This window comes from Salvelinus alpinus, chromosome 14, assembly GCF_045679555.1.
Source record: "Salvelinus alpinus chromosome 14, SLU_Salpinus.1, whole genome shotgun sequence".
In the NCBI taxonomy this organism is placed as follows: domain Eukaryota; kingdom Metazoa; phylum Chordata; class Actinopteri; order Salmoniformes; family Salmonidae; genus Salvelinus; species Salvelinus alpinus.
The window spans coordinates 44,977,662-44,994,886 of NC_092099.1; the positions used below are offsets into that span (position 1 = coordinate 44,977,662).

The 17,225-nt window shown below is 46.7% G+C and overlaps 1 protein-coding gene across 2 annotated transcripts in view; it reads right to left on the bottom strand.

The window, feature by feature from the left end:
* LOC139538947 (FHF complex subunit HOOK-interacting protein 1B-like) overlaps positions 1-17,225 on the bottom strand; it is a 76,084-nt gene that overhangs the window by 23,852 nt on the left and 35,007 nt on the right. The window lies entirely within an intron of this gene.

Consider the following 17,225-nt stretch of genomic DNA (forward strand, 5'->3'; position numbering starts at 1 on the left):
TGTGTATGTATTGATATGTACACTGTGTGTAGTTCTGTCCTTGAGATGTTCCTGTCTATTAATGTTCTGTATTATGTCATGCTTCATGTTTTGTGTAGAACCCCGGGAAGAGTAGCTGCTGCTTTCTCAACAGCTAATGGGGATCCTAATAAAATACAAAAAACAGCTAATGTGGATCCTAATAAAATACAAAAAACAGCTAATGGGGATCCTAATAAAATACAAAAAAGTTATAATCTAAACTCAGCAAAAAAAAACATTTTTTCAGGACCCTGTCTTTTAAAGATAATTCTTTCAAAAATCCAAATAACTTCACAGATCTTCATTGTAAAGGGTTTAAACATTGTTTCCCATGATTGTTCAATGAACCATAAACAACTAATGAACATGCACCTGTGGAACGGTCGTTAAAACACTAACAGCTTACAGACGGTAGGCAATTCAGGTCACAGAATGAAAACTTAGGACACTAAAGAGGTCTTTCTACTGACTCTGAAAAACACCAAAAGAAAGATGCCCAGGGTCCCTGCTCATCTGCGTGAACATGGCTTAGGCATGCTGCAAGGAGGCATGATGACTACAGATATATTGCAATGTCCGTACTGTGAGACGCCTAAGACAGCGCTACAGGGAGACAGGACGGACAGCTGACGGACAGCTGATCGTCCTCGCAGTGGCAGACCACATATAACACCTGCACAGGATCGATACATCCGAACATCACACCTGTGGGACAGGTACAGGATGGAAACAACAACTGCCCGAGTTACACCAGGAACGCACAATCCCTCCATCAGTGCTCAGACTGTCCGCAATAGGCTTAGAGAGGCTGGACTGTGGGCTTGTAGAACTGTTGTAAGGCAGATCCTCACCAGACATCACCGGCAACAAATCTCACCTATGGGCAAAAACCCACCGTCGCTGGACCAGACAGGACTGGCAAAAAGTGCTCTTCACTGACGAGTCGCGGTTGTGTCTCACCAGGGGTGATGGTCGGATTCACGTTTATCATCGAAGGAATGAGCGTTACACCGAGGCCTGTATTCTGGAGCGGGATCAATTTGGAGGTGGAGGGTCCGTCATGGCCTGGGGCGGTGTGTCACAGCATCATCAGACTGAGCTTGTTGTCATTGCAGGCAATCTCAACGCTGTGCGTTACAGGGAAGACATCCTCCTGCCTCATGTGGTACCCTTCCTGCAGGCTCATCCTGACATGACCCTCCAGCATGACAATGCCACCAGCCAAACTGCTCGTTCTGTGCATGATTTCCTGCAAGACAGGAATGTCAGTGTTCTGCCATGGCCAGCGAAGAGCCCGGATTTCAATCCCATTGAGCACGTCTGGGACCTGTTGGATCGGAGGGTGATGGCTAGGGCCATTCTCCCCAGAAATGTCCAGGAACTTGCAGGTGCCTTGGTGGAATAGTTGGGTAGTTGGACCCTCCACCTCCAAATTGACCACTACTTCCGGGTTGGAGCGAGTAGTCGCATTTCGCTTCGCTCCACAGGTAGTATTACATTTCATTTCATTTCATTACAGTACAACGGTTTGATTTGTTTGATCTTAGCAATTTTTTCTTAGCTAGCTACATAGCCGTCTTTGTATCAAAGATAATTGTGTAGTTTAGAGTAATTATCGAGGTCCAGGTTTTCGTCCTTCTAACATAGTCAACACTGCTAGCTAGCCAGCTAGCCAACCTCTACCGAATAGCAGCACTGTAGAAACTATTACATTACAACGGAACGACTTGATTAGTGTAGTGTTAGCTAGCTACATAGTTGTCTTTGCTGTCTTTGTATCTAAGATAATTGTGTAGTTTAGAGTAATTATCGAGGTTAGCTAGCCAGCTATTTTTGTCCGCCGCGCCACCGTTCTCCTACCTAGTCTACACTGCTAGCTAGCCAACTTCTACCGAATAGCAGCACTGTAGAAACTATTACATTACAACGGAACGACTTGATTAGTGTAGTGTTAGCTAGCTACATAGTTGTCTTTGCCGTCTTTGTATCCAAGATAATTGTGTAGTTTAGAGTAATTATCGAGGTTATCGAGGTTACCTAGCCAGTTATCGAGGTTACCTAGCCAGCTACACTTCCAAACAAAGTCAACAACGCAGCCACTGCTAGCTAGCCTACTTCACCAGCCAGCAGTACTGTATCATTTTAGTCAATAAGATTTTTTGCAACGTAAGCTTAACTTTCTGAACATTCGAGACGTGTAGTCCACTTGTCATTCCAATCTCCTTTGCATTAGCGTAGCCTCTTCTGTAGCCTGTCAACTATGTGTCTGTCTATCCCTGTTCTCTCCTCTCTGCACAGACCATACAAACGCTTCACACCGCGTGGCCGCTGCCACTCTAACCTGGTGGTCCCAGCGCGCACGACCCACGTGGAGTTCCAGGTCTCCAGCAGCCTCTGGAACTGCCGATCTGCGGCCAACAAGGCAGAGTTCATCTCAGCCTATGCTTCCCTCCAGTCCCTCGACTTCTTGGCACTGACGGAAACATGGATTACCACAGATAACACTGCTACTCCTACTGCTCTCTCCTCGTCTGCCCACGTGTTCTCGCACACCCCGAGAGCTTCTGGTCAGCGGGGTGGTGGCACTGGGATCCTCATCTCTCCCAAGTGGACATTCTCTCTTTCTCCCCTGACCCATCTGTCTATCGCCTCCTTTGAATTCCATGCTGTCACAGTTACCAGCCCTTTCAAGCTTAACATCCTTATCATTTATCGCCCTCCAGGTTCCCTTGGAGAGTTCATCAATGAGCTTGACGCCTTGATAAGTTCCTTTCCTGAGGATGGCTCACCTCTCACAGTTCTGGGTGACTTTAACCTCCCCACGTCTACCTTTGACTCATTCCTCTCTGCCTCCTTCTTTCCACTCCTCTCCTCTTTTGACCTCACCCTCTCACCTTCCCCCCCTACTCACAAGGCAGGCAATACGCTTGACCTCATCTTTACTAGATGCTGTTCTTCCACTAATCTCATTGCAACTCCCCTCCAAGTCTCCGACCACTACCTTGTATCCTTTTCCCTCTCGCTCTCATCCAACACTTCCCACACTGCCCCTACTCGGATGGTATCGCGCCGTCCCAACCTTCGCTCTCTCTCCCCCGCTACTCTCTCCTCTTCCATCCTATCATCTCTTCCCCCTGTTCAAACCTTCTCCAACCTATCTCCTGATTCTGCCTCCTCAACCCTCCTCTCCTCCCTTTCTGCATCCTTTGACTCTCTATGTCCCCTATCCTCCAGGCCGGCTCGGTCCTCCCCTCCTGCTCCGTGGCTCGACGACTCATTGCGAGCTCACAGAACAGGGCTCCGGGCAGCCGAGCGGAAATGGAGGAAAACTCGCCTCCCTGCGGACCTGGCATCCTTTCACTCCCTCCTCTCTACATTCTCCTCTTCTGTCTCTGCTGCTAAAGCCACTTTCTACCACTCTAAATTCCAAGCATCTGCCTCTAACCCTAGGAAGCTCTTTGCCACCTTCTCCTCCCTCCTGAATCCTCCCCCCCCCCCCCCTCTGCGGATGACTTCGTCAACCATTTTGAAAAGAAGGTCGACGACATCCAAACCTCGTTTGCTAAGTCAAACGACACCGCTGGTTCTGCTCACACTGCCCTACCCTGTGCTTTTACCTCTTTCTCCCCTCTCTCTCCAGATGAAATCTCGCATCTTGTGACGGCCGGCCGCCCAACAACCTGCCCGCTTGACCCTATCCCCTCCTCTCTTCTCCAGACCATTTCCGGAGACCTTCTCCCTTACCTCACCTCGCTCATCAACTCATCCTTGACCGCTGGCTACGTCCCTTCCGTCTTCAAGAGAGCGAGAGTTGCACCCCTTCTGAAAAAACCTACACTCGATCCCTCCGATGTCAACAACTACAGACCAGTATCCCTTCTTTCTTTTCTCTCCAAAACTCTTGAACGTGCCGTCCTTGGCCAGCTCTCCTGCTATCTCTCAGAATGACCTTCTTGATCCAAATCAGTCAGGTTTCAAGACTAGTCATTCAACTGAGACTGCTCTTCTCTGTGTCACGGAGGCGCTCCGCACTGCTAAAGCTAACTCTCTCCTCTGCTCTCATCCTTCTAGACCTATCGGCTGCCTTTGATACTGTGAACCATCAGATCCTCCTCTCCACCCTCTCCGAGTTGGGCATCTCCGGCGCGGCCCACGCTTGGATTGCGTCCTACCTGACAGGTCGCTCCTACCAGGTGGCGTGGCGAGAATCTGTCTCCGCACCACGTGCTCTCACCACTGGTGTCCCCCAGGGCTCTGTTCTAGGCCCTCTCCTATTCTCGCTATACACCAAGTCACTTGGCTCTGTCATATCCTCACATGGTCTCTCCTATCATTGCTATGCAGACGACACACAATTAATCTTCTCCTTTCCCCCCTCTGATAACCAGGTGGCGAATCGCATCTCTGCATGTCTGGCAGACATATCAGTGTGGATGACGGATCACCACCTCAAGCTGAACCTCGGCAAGACGGAGCTGCTCTTCCTCCCGGGGAAGGACTGCCCGTTCCATGATCTCGCCATCACGGTTGACAACTCCATTGTGTCCTCCTCCCAGAGTGCTAAGAACCTTGGTGTGATCCTGGACAACACCCTGTCGTTCTCAACTAACATCAAGGCGGTGACCCGTTCCTGTAGGTTCATGCTCTACAACATTCGCAGAGTACGACCCTGCCTCACACAGGAAGCGGCGCAGGTCCTAATCCAGGCACTTGTCATCTCCCGTCTGGATTACTGCAACTCGCTGTTGGCTGGGCTCCCTGCCTGTGCCATTAAACCCCTACAACTCATCCAGAACGCCGCAGCCCGTCTGGTGTTCAACCTTCCCAAGTTCTCTCACGTCACCCCGCTCCTCCGCTCTCTCCACTGGCTTCCAGTTGAAGCTCGCATCCGCTACAAGACCATGGTGCTTGCCTACGGAGCTGTGAGGGGAACGGCACCTCCGTACCTTCAGGCTCTGATCAGGCCCTACACCCAAACAAGGGCACTGCGTTCATCCACCTCTGGCCTGCTCGCCTCCCTACCTCTGAGGAAGTACAGTTCCCGCTCAGCCCAGTCAAAACTGTTCGCTGCTCTGGCACCCCAATGGTGGAACAAACTCCCTCACGACGCCAGGTCAGCGGAGTCAATCACCACCTTCCGGAGACACCTGAAACCCCACCTCTTTAAGGAATACCTAGGATAGGATAAAGTAATCCTTCTGAACACCCCCCCCCCCTTAAAAGAGTTAGATGCACTATTGTAAAGTGGTTGTTCCACTGGATATCATAAGGTGAATGCAACAATTTGTAAGTCGCTCTGGATAAGAGCGTCTGCTAAATGACTTAAATGTAAATGTAACATCTCACAGCAAGAACTGGCAAATCTGGTGCAGTCCATGAGGAGGAGATGCACTGCAGTACTTAATGAGGCTGGTGGCCACACCAGATGCTAACTGTAACTTTTGATTTTGACCCTCCCTTTGTTCAGGGACACATTACTCCATTTCTGTTAGTCATATGTCTGTGGAACTTGTTCAGTTTATGTCTCAGTTGTTGAATCTTATGTTCATACAAATATTTACACATGTTCAGTTTGCTGATAATAAACAGAGTTGACAGTGAGAGGACGTTTCTTTTTTGGCTGAGTTTAGTTGATGCACAGTGCTGCACTCGGATCTGTAGTGGGAGATAAACCCCTGGCATTTATAGCCTGACATCTGCACCCTCATTACTCCAGCTGGAGCTGGCCTGTTCTGGGGTTATGATCTCAGCTTGAGCTGTTCTGGGGTTATGATCTCAGCTGGAGCTGTTCTGGGGTTATGATCTCAGCTAGAGCTGTTCTGGGGTTATGATCTCAGCTAGAGCTGTTCTGGGGTTATGATCTCAGCTTGAGCTGTTCTGGGGTTATGATCTCAGCTTGAGCTGTTCTGGGGTTATGATCTCAGCTTGAGCTGTTCTGGGGTTATGATCTCAGCTAGAGCTGTTCTGGGGTTATGATCTCAGCTAGAGCTGTTCTGGGGTTATGATCTCAGCTAGAGCTGTTCTGGGGTTATGATCTCAGCTAGAGCTGTTCTGGGGTTATGATCTCAGCTGGAGCTGTTCTGGGGTTATGATCTCAGCTGGAGCTGTTCTGGGGTTATGATCTGAGCTGGAGCTGTTCTGGGGTTATGATCTGAGCTGGAGCTGTTCTGGGGTTATGATCTCAGCTGGAGCTGTTCTGGGGTTATGATCTCAGCTGGAGCTGTTCTGGGGTTATGATCTCAGCTGGAGCTGTTCTGGGGTTATGATCTCAGCTGGAGCTGTTCTGGGGTTATGATCTCAGCTGGAGCTGTTCTGGGGTTATGATCTCAGCTGGAGCTGTTCTGGGGTTATGATCTCAGCTGGAGCTGTTCTGGGGTTATGATCTCAGCTGGAGCTGTTCTGGGGTTATGATCTCAGCTGGAGCTGTTCTGGGGTTATGATCTCAGCTGGAGCTGTTCTGGGGTTATGATCTCAGCTGGAGCTGTTCTGGGGTTATGATCTCAGCTGGAGCTGTTCTGGGGTTATGATCTCAGCTGGAGCTGTTCTGGGGTTATGATCTCAGCTGGAGCTGTTCTGGGGTTATGATCTCAGCTAGAGCTGTTCTGGGGTTATGATCTCAGCTAGAGCTGTTCTGGGGTTATGATCTCAGCTAGAGCTGTTCTGGGGTTATGATCTCAGCTAGAGCTGTTCTGGGGTTATGATCTCAGCTGGAGCTGTTCTGGGGTTATGATCTCAGCTGGAGCTGTTCTGGGGTTATGATCTCAGCTGGAGCTGTTCTGGGGTTATGATCTCAGCTGGAGCTGTTCTGGGGTTATGATCTCAGCTGGAGCTGTTCTGGGGTTATGATCTCAGCTGGCCTGTTCTGGGGTTATGATCTCAGCTGGCCTGTTCTGGGGTTATGATCTCAGCTGGCCTGTTCTGGGGTTATGATCTCAGCTGGAGCTGTTCTGGGGTTATGATCTCAGCTGGAGCTGTTCTGGGGTTATGATCTCAGCTGGAGCTGTTCTGGGGTTATGATCTCAGCTGGCCTGTTCTGGGGTTATGATCTCAGCTGGCCTGTTCTGGGGTTATGATCTCAGCTGGAGCTGTTCTGGGGTTATGATCTCAGCTGGAGCTGTTCTGGGGTAAGGGATCACGATCCCACACTTACACACGCACAACCTCTCCCTCTTATGCAAGCTCATCCATGAGTTCATTGGCACAGATTTGGGGAGGACCGCCAAGAGGCAGAGCACAGCGTCCGTACAGCACAGATCTGCTGCCCAGAGCAAAGCCACATCTGAGAGAGCAGCCAGGTCACAGCACAGCAGGCCATGTGGCCAGACCTCTCTCTCTCTCTCTCTCAGAGCTTTCAGTCTGTTACACCAACAACACAGCCTGGACTGGCCTGTCACTGGATACAATTGCAGCAGGAGACTGGCAGACAGCAGGAGACTGGCAGACAGCAGGGGACTGGCAGACAGCAGGGGACTGGCAGACAGCAGGGGACTGGCAGACAGCAGGGGACTGGCAGACAGCAGGGGACTGGCAGACAGCAGGGGACTGGCAGACAGCAGGGGACTGGCAGACAGCAGGAGACTTCTCCAGGGTCAGAGGTGTAGGCCGTCATTGTAAATAAGAATTTGTTCTTAACTGCCTTGCCGAGTTTAAATACAGGTTAAATATAATAAATAAAAAACTATTCAGTAACAGAAAGGAAACTTCTCCCTGGTAGTTGCTGTTGATTTGGACTCGTCGAGCATTGGAGCGTCGGACAGACAGACAAGTTCAATCAAAAAGGCGAGTACAGGAAGCCAATGGACGAGGCGAGTACAGGAAGCCAATGGACGAGGCGAGTACAGGAAGCCAATGGACGAGGCGAGTACAGGAAGCCAATGGACGAGGCGAGTACAGGAAGCCAATGGACGAGGCGAGTACAGGAAGCCAATGGACGAGGCGAGTACAGGAAGCCAATGGACGAGGCGAGTACAGGAAGCCAATGGACGAGGCGAGTACAGGAAGCCAATGGACGAGGCGAGTACAGGAAGCCAATGGAAGAGGCGAGTACAGGAAGCCAATGGAAGAGGCGAGTACAGGAAGCCAATGGAAGAGGCGAGTACAGGAAGCCAATGGAAGAGGCGAGTACAGGAAGCCAATGGAAGAGGCGAGTACAGGAAGCCAATGGAAGAGGTGAGTACAGGAAGCTAATGGACGAGGCGAATACAGGAAGAAGCCAATGGAAGAGGCGAGTACAGGAAGCCAATGGGAGAGGTGAGTACAGGAAGCCAATGGAAGAGGCGAGTACAGGAAGCCAATGGATTTGTCTGTCTACTTCACCTCACTTACCTTGTCAAATCAAATTTTATTGGTCACATACACATGGTTAGCAGATGTTAATGCGAGTGTAGCGAAATGCTTGTGCTAAGAACGCGAAGCAAGGCGGCGATCTCTGTCGGCGCCGGATGTGGGTGTTACGCAAGAGCCTGACTGGTGGTTAAGTCTGAAATGCAACCTGGGTAAACTAACCGCACACCATGGGAAGGTCTCAGACAAACAGCAAAGACAAAAGTACTTTGTTTAACTTTGTCGTTGCAAACTAGGCTATATAGCTGGGGTTGACAGTAACGTGGCAGGGGAGAGAGAAACAGCATTTTACACAGGAGAGGAGAGAGCAAAGAATCAGAGGCTGCGGTCCCCAAACACTTCAAAAGACACACCTCCGTCCATCTAAATATTAGACCACGATGAATGAACTGGGCTTTGGGAGAAATCAAATTCTAAAAAAAATCTAAACACAGAGAAAAATGTAGATTTTTCAATAAGAAAGTAATCTAATTTAATAGCAGGAAAAAAATATGTCATGTTGCTTAAATAATGTGTGCATGTGTCTTTAAAAATATGGTCTGGAACTTTGGTGACTACTAGGGGCTGCGGTCCAAACACTTAAAGGACACACCCTCGTCCACTTACCCTCGCCTTATGCCCTTGGGGGAATCCCTGTCGCCATCTTGGTGGGTGGTCCAAATGATTAGCCAAGCAAGGGAAGTGTGCAACAGTAAGCCCCTCAGCCTTCGTTTTTAGTGGGCTTTGCAAGTGTATAATAATGTTCACTCCGGGCCTGAAACTTCCCATAATTCAATTCACCACGATTGTAAATCCGCTAAGAAAAGTCAATGAAAACTTAAAAACAACATCAATGGAGAAGTCAACATACAAGTGTAAGTAAAATACGAATGCAAATAAGTTACAAATTGTACCACTAATGCACAAACACGTCTCGTTAAAAAGTAAATATGTTTCTGTTTGGTTATCTTTTGGAAATTATTTTAAGTGTTTGGACCGCAGTCAGTCTTGTTTGAGTTGATTCATGAACAGGAAGACAAATGTAGGTGTCAAAGAGGACTGTATTAAAAAGTCTCCCCCCGTTGGTCTACAACTACAACTGTTGATCCTCTCTGTTAAGGAGATCAGACTGAAGCTCATACATGATTTCATCATAGTGGAGTACACAACACAGTACAGGAGAGGACAAGAGAAGGGTTACAGGGAAGTAGGAGAGCCAACCACATACTGCAAAGACAGACAGCCGGCATTACACACAGCAAACAGAGAGGCGGCATTACACACAGCAAACAGAGAGGCGGCATTACACACAGCAAACAGACAGGCGGCATTACACACAGCAAACAGACAGACGGCATTACACACAGCAAACAGAGAGGTGGCATTACACACAGCAAACAGACAGGCGGCATTACACACAGCAAACAGACAGGCGGCATTACACACAGCAAACAGACAGACGGCATTACACACAGCAAACAGACAGACGGCATTACACACAGCAAACAGACAGGCGGCATTACACACAGCAAACAGACAACCACACATAGCAAACAGACAGGCGGCATTACACACAGCAAACAGACAGACGGCATTACACACAGCAAACAGACCGGCGGCATTACACACAGCAAACAGACCGGCGGCATTACACACAGCAAACAGACAACCACACAACCAGTCATTACAGAGCCATCCCTAACCAGTCATTACAGAGCCAACCCTAACCAGTCATTACAGAGCCAACCCTAACCAGTCATTACAGAGCCAACCCTAACCAGTCATTACAGAGCCAACCCTAACCAGTCATTAGAGCCAACCCTAACCAGTCATTACAGAGCCACCCTAACCAGTCATTACAGAGCCAACCCTAACCAGTCATTACAGAGCCAACCCTAACCAGTCATTACAGAGCCAACCCTAACCAGTCATAACAGAGCCAACCCTAACCAGTCATTACAGAGCCAACCCTAACCAGTCATTACAGAGCCAACCCTAACCAGTCATTACAGAGCCAACACTAAACCAGTCATTACAGAGCCAACCCTAACCAGTCATTACAGAGCCAACCCTAACCAGTCATTACAGAGCCAACCCTAACCAGTCATTAGAGCCAACCCTAACCAGTCATTACAGAGCCACCCTAACCAGTCATTACAGAGCCAACCCTAACCAGTCATTACAGAGCCAACCCTAACCAGTCATTACAGAGCCAACCCTAACCAGTCATTACAGAGCCAACCCTAACCAGTCATTACAGAGCCAACCCTAACCAGTCATAACAGAGCCAACCCTAACCAGTCATTACAGAGCCAACCCTAACCAGTCATTACAGAGCCAACCCTAACCAGTCATTACAGAGCCAACACTAAACCAGTCATTACAGAGCCAGCCCTAACCAGTCATTACAGAGCCAGCCCTAACCCGTCATTACAGAGCCAACCCTAACCCGTCATTACAGAGCCAACCCTAACCAGTCATTACAGAGCCAACCCTAACCCGTCATTACAGAGCCACCCCTAACCAGTCATTACAGAGCCAACCCTAACCAGTCATTACAGAGCCACCCCTAACCAGTCATTACAGAGCCACCCCTAACCAGTCATTACAGAGCCAGCCCTAACCAGTCATTACAGAGCCAACCCTAACCAGTCATTACAGAGCCAACCCTAACCCGTCATTACAGAGCCAGCCCTAACCAGTCATTACAGAGCCAGCCCTAACCAGTCATTACAGAGCCAACCCTAACCAGTCATTACAGAGCCACCCCTAACCAGTCATTACAGAGCCAACCCTAACCAGTCATTACAGAGCCAACCCTAACCCGTCATTACAGAGCCACCCCTAACCAGTCATTACAGAGCCACCCCTAACCAGTCATTACAGAGCCAACCCTAACCAGTCATTACAGAGCCAACCCTAACCAGTCATTACACAGTAAGCTGAACAGATGTTCAGCTTACGTGTAATGACTGGTTAGGGTTGGCTCACCAGTAAGCCAGACAAGTGAATAGGCATCAAACGTCCCAATGCAAAGTGACCTTCTTTCTCTATTAATTGGAGTCATTACATTAAACTAATCAGAATTCCAAAGTCATGTCCTAAAATATTTTTCCAGGAAGTGAAGTGTACCTATAACGTAAACTCCAACAAAACTTCAAATTTAAACCAAAAATCGCTTGCACTCATGAGTAACGTTGCACGGTAAACCCAAACTTCGGTACTTTTTTCGATACTAGAACATGGGAAAACATTTCGGTACTAGAATTTTAGTTACTTTAAAAAGTACTTCTGTTTTCACGTTGTCTACTGATTGAGAGAGGAGCAAATCTGACGCGCGAGATCACCGTGCCTGCTCCACTCACTCATCTCTAGCTTGCCACGAGGAACCACTGAATAATGCACCACGGCATGTAGAACCCTAACCAGTCATTACAGAGCCACCCTAACCAGTCATTACAGAGCCAACCCTAACCAGTCATTACAGAGCCAACCCTAACCAGTCATTACAGAGCCAACCCTAACCAGTCATTACAGAGCCAACCCTAACCAGTCATTACAGAGCCAACCCTAACCAGTCATAACAGAGCCAACCCTAACCAGTCATTACAGAGCCAACCCTAACCAGTCATTACAGAGCCAACCCTAACCAGTCATTACAGAGCCAACACTAAACCAGTCATTACAGAGCCAGCCCTAACCAGTCATTACAGAGCCAGCCCTAACCCGTCATTACAGAGCCAACCCTAACCAGTCATTACAGAGCCAACCCTAACCCGTCATTACAGAGCCACCCCTAACCAGTCATTACAGAGCCAACCCTAACCAGTCATTACAGAGCCACCCCTAACCAGTCATTACAGAGCCACCCCTAACCAGTCATTACAGAGCCAGCCCTAACCAGTCATTACAGAGCCAACCCTAACCAGTCATTACAGAGCCAACCCTAACCCGTCATTACAGAGCCAGCCCTAACCAGTCATTACAGAGCCAGCCCTAACCAGTCATTACAGAGCCAACCCTAACCAGTCATTACAGAGCCACCCCTAACCAGTCATTACAGAGCCAACCCTAACCAGTCATTACAGAGCCAACCCTAACCCGTCATTACAGAGCCACCCCTAACCAGTCATTACAGAGCCACCCCTAACCAGTCATTACAGAGCCAACCCTAACCAGTCATTACAGAGCCAACCCTAACCAGTCATTACACAGTAAGCTGAACAGATGTTCAGCTTACGTGTAATGACTGGTTAGGGTTGGCTCACCAGTAAGCCAGACAAGTGAATAGGCATCAAACGTCCCAATGCAAAGTGACCTTCTTTCTCTATTAATTGGAGTCATTACATTAAACTAATCAGAATTCCAAAGTCATGTCCTAAAATATTTTTCCAGGAAGTGAAGTGTACCTATAACGTAAACTCCAACAAAACTTCAAATTTAAACCAAAAATCGCTTGCACTCATGAGTAACGTTGCACGGTAAACCCAAACTTCGGTACTTTTTTCGATACTAGAACATGGGAAAACATTTCGGTACTAGAATTTTAGTTACTTTAAAAAGTACTTCTGTTTTCACGTTGTCTACTGATTGAGAGAGGAGCAAATCTGACGCGCGAGATCACCGTGCCTGCTCCACTCACTCATCTCTAGCTTGCCACGAGGAACCACTGAATAATGCACCACGGCATGTAGAGATGTTGAAACGGTTATTTACTGTTCCCAAAACAATGTCCAGTACAGGCTAGAACACTACAAATCAAGAAAATAAAAAACATGACCTTCAAGGTTTGTAGGCCAACTTTCCTTACTAGCTTACAGCTGAAACCAACATCAATTCACTACCCAAGTACCTTGTTTGAGATACAGTAACAAAATATTGCTGATTAAAGCAGATTGTCACAAAAAAAATATTTAAAAAAAATTGACTTCGTCTCCCCCGCCTCACGTCTCTCCCAGTCAAGATCATCTTTGCTCTAGCCTCACTGACTGTGTGTGAATGACATCATGGGTCTTAAATGTTGATCAGTACAATAAAATATGTCCCAAATGGAAGTTAAACTAATTGTTTTTCCATCTGTAGCCTCCGATGAAAAACATTTGCCAAAACAAGTTCAATAAAATCAATGCACGTACACACTCCAATGGAATATTCACTCACCTGTATTGTGAATAGGCCTAGGCTACATCTTGAATTTACCCAGTTTATCAACAGAGATGTACCATTTAAATACATGATTTCCATTATGTTATGTAGTTAGACAGGTAAAAAAACTAAGTCAAATTGATTGTATGACGTTATAATTGATTCATTAAATTAATCCGTTCAAAAATCGAACATTTAAAGTGAAATTATATTGAACTCGAAAGACCAAGTGCCATTCTGTGACTGGCAATTACGCCTTATTTTCTTGCCGTGGTATCGTTTTGGTATCAAGTATCGTGATGGTATCGATGTATCGTGAGACTAAACCTGGTATCGGTACGAAGACAAAATTCTGGTATCGTGATACTGGTTTCAATACATTTTTTCAGCCAACTTAAAAGCAAAGACTTTATGAATTAATTTGTTACAAGTCAATTTGCAAGGTTGCTAGCCTGCTGACGTTAGGCCTATACCGGCCTGCTGACGTTAGCCCTACCAGCGTCAGCCAATTGCTATCAACACCTAGCGTTCCAACGTTTTGGAAATGCATAATGACATCTAACCAGTTATCAAATAACTTTTGCTATATGCAATTATCTTTCCCAGCAAGCTAGCCAGCCAGCTAACACTATCTATTTAGCCAACTAACCATTCGCTAGCCAGCCTAGCCAACCACTACGGTTATGGGTCGGCAAGCTTGAGCCCAAATACTGGAGACCTGCTAGAACACATGGTGCAGCATGTGCCCCATCTGCTTCTTGTTTACATCACACTTCCTGTGATTGGTGGATTGTAGCTCATCACCGCTAACACTTGGTCTGGAATGTAATTGCATGCTAGCATGGCTAGTGGCTAACGTTAGCCAGCTTGAGCTAGCACGCAAACTCAGTAGCAGAATAGAGAAATAGTAGTGTAGAATATATGTGTGTGTAATAACACAACAACATAACTATGTACTTTCCTACCCTTTAATCTAATCCAAACAATGAGATGAAATGAAGATCCTACATCTACGTTTCATCACTTTTGTTGATGAGTATTTTCCTGTACAGCAGGAAATGCAGACTTGTAGTTTATTCGAGGTTTAAAAAGGGCTTCTAAAAGTTGTTCATTCCCACTTTAAACATGTCAGACTTGATTTGTCCTAATGAAAAATGTATCAAACCTAACAAAATATGTCCATTAAATTATAGATGGGTTGGCTGTCAATGTGACGAAAAAGATGTGCACGTCGATGTGGCTGGACAGTGTGTGTTGTTATGATTCTGGACGGTCAGATATCTAGCAGCAATGAAAAGAGGCTGCATAGTGGGGAATCGGAGGTTCATCGTTTTCAGCTCGTTATTGATACCTGTCTGTTGTTTTGACCGATGTCCTGTCTATACTAATATGGCAACAAAACCCCCCCAAAAAATCGCTAGCTAGCAAACCAACAACTGTAAGGACGTATTTGACAGACAAGTGCTCATTGTGCAAATGTTACTTCAATAAACATTTGTAGACTAAACATATTGTAATGAAACAGCAGGGAGCAGGTCAACAAACATGTCTGTGTTGCTTTAACATGGATTAGGCTACTCTGACTGTAGTATAGACAATATAATAATGGTCCCGTGTGACTCAGTTCGATTCCCACGGGGAACCAGTACAAAACAATGTATCCACTCACGTAAGTCGCTCTGGATAAGCATAGAGGTAAATTACTAAAATGTCAAATGTAAATAATAATACTTATGCCATTTAGCAATTCTGCAGCATTGAAGGCCCCCCAAGAACACAGTGGCCTCCATCATTCTTAAAATGGTAGAAGTTTAGAACCACCAAGACTCTTCCTAGAGCTGGCCGCCTGTCCAAACACAACAATTGGGGGAAGAGAGCCTTGGTCATGAAGAACCCGATGGTCACTCTGACAGAGTTCCAGAGTTCCTCTGTGGAGATAGGAGAGCCTTGCAGAATTGCACCAATCAGGCCTTTATGGTAGAGTGGCCAGACAGAACCTACTCCTCATTAAAAGGCACGACAGCCCACTTGCAGTTGAAAAAAAAGGCACTTAAAAGGACTCTCAGACCATGAGAAACAAGATTATCTGGTCTGATGAAACCAAGATTGAACTCTTTGGCCTGATTGCCAAGCGTCACGTCTGGAGGAAACCTGGCACCATCCCTACTCATCTCTTTCCTCTACATTAGTGCCCGGGGAGTAGTGCACTGTGAGTGAAGTGCTGAAAGGCTCATTTCCAGAAGCACACAGGCACAGAAGTTGGTCAAATGAACCCAGAAGTCTACTGAAGTGTGACTTTGTCCTTGCAAGATCTCTTACTCCCCCCCCCCCCACCACATCCGCCCAGCTGAAATTTTTTGACTCACCTACGTGACTCAAATATTTGAGTATACATTGTGCTTGATTGAGCATGGAACACTCCAAAAGCATTTATTCATGGTCTTTTGGTCCTTTATTATCACCATCGTTGAAACAACTCAAACTTTCATTGTGCTCCTAAATGTCTATGTGGTCCTTTAAAAATAATAAATTCCTGAATTTTATATATATATATAAAATATATATATATATATATCCTTGAAAAGCTTTATTTTTTTGCAGCTTTCTTCTTTTGTCATGGTATCGTTTCGGTACCGAGTATTGTGATACTAAAACCTGGTATTGGTTTCAAAGTCTAAATACACTAGATACACCATCATCATCACCGGGGGATCAACATGTGTCCGCCAGAGGGGAAACAGACAGTCGTTCCAGATCCTTAGTGAGATACAAGCAGTTCACAAACCCACAGTGAGAAAGTTAGTGGAGGAAATACTGAATCATGGGTTTAAACATGTAGCACTTTGTTAGTGTAGTCGTGGACGGTGTTTGCAGACAATTTTTTGTACATCTTTGACAGTGCTACTGTATCTTTTTTGACACGCAAAGACCCAAACGGCGTTCCATAGTATGTATGTCGTGAAGCTAATAGCAGTTACGCTATTACTGTGTAACTCCGGTAGGGCAACATCTGAAAAATAGCGCACTTGGTAGTGTGTAACGGTGATCAATCAGTCGGCGAAAGCCAACATCACCCACGACAGAGAACGGTTGATTGTCAAGGGCAATGAATTCCATTATCTTGGCTTTAGCGGATTTCACCTTTGAGTTGTCTCGCTGAAATGTTCTTACTCTTTCAAATGACTGCTGGACTTGTTGACTGCTCGATCCACACAGCAGACATTGTGGGCTAGGTTAGGAATGCTGTGTTGCAGGTGTAGCGCAAATTTTTTACGTGGCTTCATTACGTCATGTTACCTACGTTACATAGGTATGCACGTCAACTTTGACACCGGTTTTTCCACATCGCCGTTAAACTAGACATCGGGCCGATACCGACGTTGGCATTTTTAGCTAATATCGGCCGATTCCGATATGTTCACCGATAGATCGTGCATCCCTAGTTTAATGTAGCACACTGTTAACGTATTTGTTCTACCTCTGGGTTTTCCTGATAATCCTGTCACACTGAAATCAGGATAATCCAGAACTTTACAATTTTCTAAGGTATTCTTCACACCAACAGCGAAAGAACAGAAAGAGCCATGTCCCATACCACCCTTACCCCCATTAGTTCAGTTTTTGTCTAACTTTTCACGTGTAATTGCTTTCAGCTCTTGTAATGCAGGGCTCCCTTGAAAAAGAGACCTTGGTCTCAATGGGACTACTGCCTAAATAAAAGTTAAATATAAATACAT